This window comes from Triticum dicoccoides, chromosome 3B, assembly GCF_002162155.2.
Source record: "Triticum dicoccoides isolate Atlit2015 ecotype Zavitan chromosome 3B, WEW_v2.0, whole genome shotgun sequence".
Lineage (NCBI taxonomy): Eukaryota > Viridiplantae > Streptophyta > Magnoliopsida > Poales > Poaceae > Triticum > Triticum dicoccoides.
This window is the reverse complement of record NC_041385.1, coordinates 273,882,251-273,890,128: the sequence shown is the minus strand read 5'-3', so window position 1 is coordinate 273,890,128 and position 7,878 is coordinate 273,882,251.

Here is a 7,878-nt window from a genome sequence, read left to right as displayed (position 1 = left end):
CGATTGACTAGTATATGTGTGGGGAAGGAGAGAGACCTAGCTATGTATTGAGGGAGATTGATCGACATCCATGGATATGTGTAGCAGAGGAATAAGGTTGGGAGAAAGACAAAGGTAGATTGTCGGAGGGTTGGTGGTGGAGTGGCGTCTCACAAATGGTGGGAGAGGCCTGCTAGACAAACGGAGGGTACGAGTGCAATATCAATAAGAGAAGGCGGGGGATGTCTGTCTGTCTATGCACGTGCGTGTGAGAGATGGGTCGGGAGGTATGCAAGGATGATGAGGGGAGACGATATGGTTGTGGTAAGCATAGATAACTACATAGGAAGATCAACTGTCGTGTGTCCGAGAAAGGGAGAGACATAACTAGCAAGGGAAGTGTATCAGTGTGTGGGGAAACGAATTATAGTCGACCTGGCTATATGTAGGGAGATCGGTACGTATACATGCATGCATGTGTTAGAAGCAAATAAGGTCCGAAGAGACAGACAGGGGGATAGGGGTGCGGCTAGGAGGTGGCTAGAGGCCTGCCACGTCGAGGGGGGAGGAGTGTGCGAGTATGAGATCAATGAAAAGAGGGGCGGGAGTGTGCACCTACGTGGAACCGTATTGGACAGAGGGGGGCATGGACGGTGAGAAGAGAAGAGGGGAAGTATATATGTGTTTGTGGTAGGCACACTTGGTTAGAGAGGTATATCGACCGGTGTGTGCCGGAAAGAAGGGGCCGGGGGGCCTACACACACCACGGGTGAACGACCTAAAGAGAAATAACGAACGTGCATGATGGAGGGGACGCTGAGGGAGGGTGAGAGGGGGGTGGGCTTGTGCATGCACGATAGAAAGTTAGCGCTAGCTAGCTACAAATAGAAGAGGATCGTGAAGATGTAAAAGACAAACAAAGATCATAATGCATTATAAAAAAGTGGATACAGATACTTGAAGAAGATATCATAATGTAGAACATTGATTATAATTTGGGCTAATGTGTGGCTTTTGTAGCTCAGGGCTAAATACTTGTCATAATGTAGGGGGCGGGGCACTATACTTTGTGTGATAAACACGGTGTACGTATGGAACATGGTTTAGATTATGAATATATAGTTAGTACATCAAATGTACTATTATTTGGGATCAACATCAAGTGTATTCAAAAAATAGAATTCGAGTTCATATAGTACACATAGTTCATATCTATCTCCATAGTAATCATCTGGTGTGTTATTAAGGTAATACACGAATGATGGTTGAACTTGGCAACAATCGTGATTGTAGATTCTTATTGAAATAGAGAAACGAATTCAAATTCAGTTCGAATTGCAGAGGTAGTATAGACATTTGGAATGCACTAAAATGTTGGTATGAGTAGGTTACATGCATTATACAGCCAGCGAAAACATTTAATTGGACATAACATGGATTCATACTCCCTCCTTCCATCTATATAGGGCGTAATGCGTTTTTAAGACCACCTTTGACTATTGACAAGATTAATAGTACATGACATGCACAATGTGAAAATTATATCATTGAAAGCTCCTTTCACACATGAATTTAACGTGTGCTTTGTAAGTTGCATGCCATATATTATTGCTCTAATATTTGGTCAAAGTTAGCATCGAAAAACGCATTAGGCCCTATATAGATGGAAGGAGGGAGTAGCTTTGAATAGCATTTGTATAGTAAAACAGGACAAGACTCTCTCTTTGTGTGGTGTGAATAGTTTTATTTTTTTCATTTTTTTGGTTGAGGGAAGTGCAAAATTATTTGGTACGTACAAGTACAATATTACACGTTAGGCTTGTCCCTAAAATTCAACCTGCGCCTTGTTATATCCCGAAAATTCAGATATCATGCTCCCAAAATTGGTGCCCTCACAACCCGTGCTTTGCTTTCCTGAATTACAACACGCGCGGAAACTCCCTCCAGCTGCCAAATCCCGACACATGAAATCCCCCTTTAACCCTGAGCCGAAAGGGATGCTAGTTCAAATCGGTGGGGGTACTTTTGTAACACACCCTACATTTTGGCAAAGCACGTCCCTAAGTCATGGTTCACCCCCTCCCATCGCCTCCTTTTCGCCATTCAAAATCCCAGGCCGCCATAACCTCTCTACTCCAGCCGCAAAACCCCACCCTCCTCCGTTCGCCACCTCACCGCTGCCCAGCCGGAGCCTCTTCCCCGATGACGTTGTCCACCACAACAGCTCAACATCCCTCGTCCACCTCCTCGGATGAGGATCCGTCGTCCATCTCGTCGTCCTGCCGGTTTAGCCGCCCCGTCCGCCACCTCCAAGGAGCTGCTTCGACGATCGCCTCGTCTATGACGACTGATCCATCCCCACAGCGCCACCTTAACCTGCTCCATCAGAACTGCAGCATCCTCACCGACTCCTCGGACGAAGCCAAGGCCTACTCAGCGCCACCAAAGAGGTTGTACACTCATCGCATCGTATCTCCTCCTTAACTCGACCTCCCAGCACCGACGGTGCTCCATCCCGCACCCCCATGGAGTTGCTACCTTGAAGCTGGTGCCGCGGACGACATCTCCATGGCGGCTCTCCCTCAGTGCGAGGCCCCTTCGGTGGCAGCGTCCATACTAGTCGGATCTGTTGCTGCTGCTCCGGCTCTCGCTCGCGCTACTGCTGCTGCTCCGGCTCTCGCTCATTCGCTCGCCCAGCTGCTGCTGCTCCGACTCTCGCTCTCTCGCTCGCTCGCGTTTTTGCTGCTGCTCCAGCTCTCGCTCGCTCGCTTGTGCTGCTGCGGCTGCTCTCCCCCTCGCTCATGCTGCTGCTCTGCTCCGATTTAGTTACACTTCAGTCGACTAAATCGACTTTTGGGTCAGTCGGTTTTCAGGGGGTGGGGGGACTCACCGGAGTTAAGGAAGAATGACCCGCAGTGGGGAGGGGGGTTCGCCGGATAGGTACCCCACTATCTATCTTAGGGTTCAGGGTGAGGGGCGGGGGGCCTAGAGGGCTGGCCGGGGAGGCGGTGGACCGGCGGTGGGGAGTTATTTCGGGGCGGCGAGGCGACACTGGGGCCGGCGGTTTGGCCGGTGGTGGCCGGCGGCTCCGGGGGGTGCAGGTTGAAGATGAACTTCATGCCCTCCCTAAACTACATGTCAAGTGCCTCTCCGTGACCATTGCATTTAGTTTCCACAGTAACATTCAGATCCACAATAAATTTCAGTTTCGACAGTTAAGTTCAGAGTCAATAGTTTTTACCTCATCTGTTGTAGTCAGGTGGTTTTTGGTGATGTAAATTTTACATCTGTTTTACATCATCTATTGGAGATGCTATTAGAATCCCACTTGAGATTAACGATGTCTGTCTTGTGCTGCTTCAGCCTTGACGTCTTATGGCTTACCGGAGCTTCTCAAACGACAAAACGATCCATCACAACAGAGCAGTGCCCTGGACGCCATCTACAAATTCCTCAGATCTTCCTCCACACCTCTGACATTCACCTCTAACTCAACTTCTTCCGCGACCAACCCAATGATCATGAGGACAACACAGATACGGAAAAGAGGTTGTACACTTGTTGCATAACTTATTACTCTTGTCGGATATCGGGTTCCGGCAAAACCCTTAATGTTCAAACTCTGGGGTGCACACGAAGATCTTCTCCCTACCGATCCACGCCCCAAAACCTCGCCGCGATTCTAAGCTAGTACGATGAACAACACGAGGCACACAAGGTTTATACTGGTTCGGGCCACCGTTGTGGTGTAATACCCTAATCCAGTGTGTGCTGTGGTGGATTGCCTCTGGGCTGATGATGAATAGTACAGAGGAAGAACTGCCTCAAGAGCGGTGTTCTTGAGCTGGTGCGGTGTTCTACTAGGGAAGGATTCGATTTGATCCCCTCTACTATGGTGGCTATCTCTATTTATAGGGGCCCTGATCCTCTTCCCAAATATTGACCGGGAAGGGAGCCAACAACGACCATTTTGAAGGGGGACAGCTAGTACAAGCTATCCTGACTAAAGGTGGTCTTCGACTGCCAAAGGCACTGGTGATGACACCGTCTTGGGCTCCACGGTGATCTCCGTCTTGCCGCTCTGCTGGTCTTGGTCTTGTTGCACCGATATGGAAACCTTTGCATGATGCCTCACTACTCCGCGCCTGCGCTTTCCCCCTTTGCACCAAAGAGGAAACAAGGACACTGCGCTGGCTGGCGCCCGCCTGGCGCCCGCCTAGTCTTGATCGTCATGGCTTGCGTTGAGGGAGTCCTGGATAAGGGGGTATCCGGACAGCCGGACTATATACTTTGGCAGGGCTGTTGGACTACGAAGATACAAGACTCAAGACTTTGTCCCGTGTCCGGATGGGACTCTCCTTTGCGTGGAAGACAAGCTTGGCGATTCGGATGTTAGATCTCCTTCTTTTTAACCGACTCTCACTACAAAAAAAATACACTTCCGTGATGATACGTGTTTGTCACAGTAGGTCGCGTTTTTTGTCATGCATTACATCCATGACAAATTTATGACAGAATCAAGATAGTCATACCTGTGCTGTCGTATAAGTGTTCCATGACATTACCAAAATTATCATCACGGAAGTGTCCACTTCCATGACGATAAATCGCGCGTCACAGAAGTGCTTTCGTCAAGGGTGACCGACACGTGGCATCCACCATAACGGAACGCCGTTAAGCTATCGGGTCAGGTTTTGGATCGGATAACCCATTAACAGCCCCGACCAATGGGGATTTTCCACATGTAAAATCATCATTGGCTGGAGGAAACACGTGTCGGCTCATTGTTGGGACAGATGTCATCCACTCATTGGACAGAAGGCGCCTATGATACGTCGACACGTGACCTGGCCCAACAGAGGCCCATTCCTGTGAAAAGGCCGGCCCGTTTGACTTGGTCAAAAGGTGACGGGCTGGCCCATGGAAAGCCTGTTAACGGCTTGTTCGCGTCTAGCCCATTTACAGCCCGCTAACCCAAGGCCCATTACGCCCTACCGAATTAGGCCCAGTAGCGTCATCTGGGCCATCCAATATGATTCCAGCCCGTTTTCACTTCTGGCCCATGTATGGCCCATGACGTCTTTTGTCCCATATGAGGCCCTATGTAACACTTGGCCTATTAACGGCCCGTGGTGAAACTGGCCCGCAATGAACAGTGTATCACTTTAGACCCATTAACGGCCCGTGGTGAAACTGGCCCGTAATGAATAGTGTATCACTTTATACCCATTAATGGCCCGTTATTCAGTTGGGCCGTTTCCAACCCATGTTATCTTTCGGCCTTCTCAGAGCCCATTTATTCTTGGGCTCATTTCGAGCATTCGTTTACTTACGGCCCGTTACTGTAATTTTCTGCTTGTGGGCCAAATTCAGCCCATGGTTACAGTCGGCCCGTTTGTGGTCTGTTAATACATTAGGCCGTTTTCATAGTGTCATCAAATACAACCTATTAAAGATGGCCCGTTATGGTCGGCCCATGAACGGATGATTCCAACTCTAGCCCGTTTACGGCCATAATGCAGCCTGTTATTGGCCCATGTTTGGCCAATCGATCATACGGCCCGTATAAGGCCCATTGATGATAGGGCCCGTAGAAGGCCCATTGTTTCTACGGCCCGTAGAAGGCCCAATGTTTCTACGACCCGTAGAAGGCCTACTGTTTCTACGGCCCGTAGAAGGCCCACTATTTCTACGGCCCGTAGGAGGCCCAGTGTCACTACAGTAAATATTAGCCCATGGTTATTGTGGCCTAGTTTTAAAAAATAGGTTATTGCAGCCACTAGCAAACCGCAGAAAAAGAACTGCACTGACTACAAGCAAACAAATAAACAAGACAACAAGGAAATAAATAAGCAAGAAACTTATGCTAGGCTATCACGGCTATTACACATATTACATCCATTGAGCATCAAAGTTCACCACCAGTGCAAATATAGGGAACACAGCAGCATATAAACGCCGCAGCAAAACAAGTCCAGAACTGAAACCACTTCAGAAGAGTTCAAGAAACAATATCCTGGGTACCCATAATGTTGGCAAGATGCTTAGCAAGCTTATTAACTTTCTCTTGTTTGGCGCTTAAATCCTCCAGCGCTTGCTGTTGCACAAGAAAGTACGCATCTGAATTCTGTAGGGACTTCCTCAGTCCTTCGGCTTCTTGTCGCATCACAGATGACTGATGCCTTTCAGCTTGTAGCTGAGACTGAAGAAGCCGAAGTGATTCAGGCAGCGAGTTCGAAGAGCTTGTGCCAGCGGTACTGGCCAGTAACTCAAACACTACATCAACGCAGGACTGTGGGGTTTTCTCACTGTCTACAAGATCGTTTTTATCACCTTTCTTGGAGACCAACAGGGTTGTCTCACTATCTTGAACCTTATCTGCATTACTTTCTCTACCATTGCATAGTGGGGTGCTCTTCTCCAATATTCTGTTTGCATAATACAAGAGAAACAAGCAGACACATCACAGGTTTAGCTTGTAGTATACCAAACTCATTTTGGTAAACCGGTTCAGTAGTAAGGTGGACAGGATAACAGCATGAAACAAACATATATCTATGTACTATGGTCACTGTATTGTCCATATCATTCTAGTTTATGTTCCCTAATCAAGATAGAGACATAGTTCAACTCATATATTTTTAAGACACAGCAGCATAGACAAAATATAAGTGTGAGAAACTACACAGCATTGGCAGCACTTGTAATGTGCATCACATGAGAACATAACTGTTTATACAACTTAAACAGAAATCAACATAGAGCAAGAAGTTAGAACAACAATCCAGTTAAAGAAATAGGTTTAAAACATACCTGTTGCGCCATTGGAGTTTCAATTGGATCCTTCAAATTCGGAAGTAGTTGGTATGAGTAAATACAGTGATGCAACAGCAAAGGAGTATGGACCATAGCTACGGAATCTGACTTGAGAACAGTTGCTCTTCTGCTTTAAACGTGGAGTTTGGGTTAGCTGTGGTGGTCTTCGTGCTTTGGGCACTGCAGTAGCTTTACAAACTGCTCGTGTGGGGGTACTCTGTGGTGGACATGGTGCTTTGTCAACTATAAGTGGGTTACTATCCGCTAGGTTGCGGTTAGATGGGTTGTAGCTGGTTCTCTGCCCAATGGTGTAAGTGTGCAATCTGGAAGAGTCTCGATTATGTGTGCTGGGGCCAGTTTGTGGGCCAGTACAACCATGGTTCTATCTGCATCGACGGGTAGCACTGTCTTTTGTGAAGAACGGGTTTTTTCTCCCTTAGATACTGCCATCACCCCCTCCAATTCAAACGGCTGATAAACAAGAAAAGAAATTGAACGTACAGACATTGTATGATAGACAGATGTGGTAATTCACATATATGTTGTCTTACCAAATAGGACAGCATGACACAATTTCACATATATGATGCCTAACTAAACAGGATAGCATGACACAGTTTCAGATATATGATGGATAACTTAACAGGATATAATGGCATAATTCAACATATGATGAGTACCTAAATAGGATGACATGACAAAACTATATGATGTCTTTCTAAAATAGGTTGGGATGAAATAATTCACATACATGTTGTCTAAGTATACAAGATGGCATGATATAATTGACATAATTGATTCATATACTAAGCAGCTGGCACTCGCATGTATGATCTCTAAACTAAGCAGATAGAATTCAATATTGTGCATATGATGTCTAAACTAAGCAATGCAAGACGCCATATGCATCATATGAGAAATATAAACATTGGAACTTAGAGCATACACCTCAGGTGGGATATAGGACTGGTCATCTGTCTCTGAATCCTCCTCTGAGGAGCTCCCTATAACCATAGAGATATATGCTTCAACATGTACCATTGCCTGCTCTGAAGACCTTGTTTTCACTCCAGATTTTTTCAT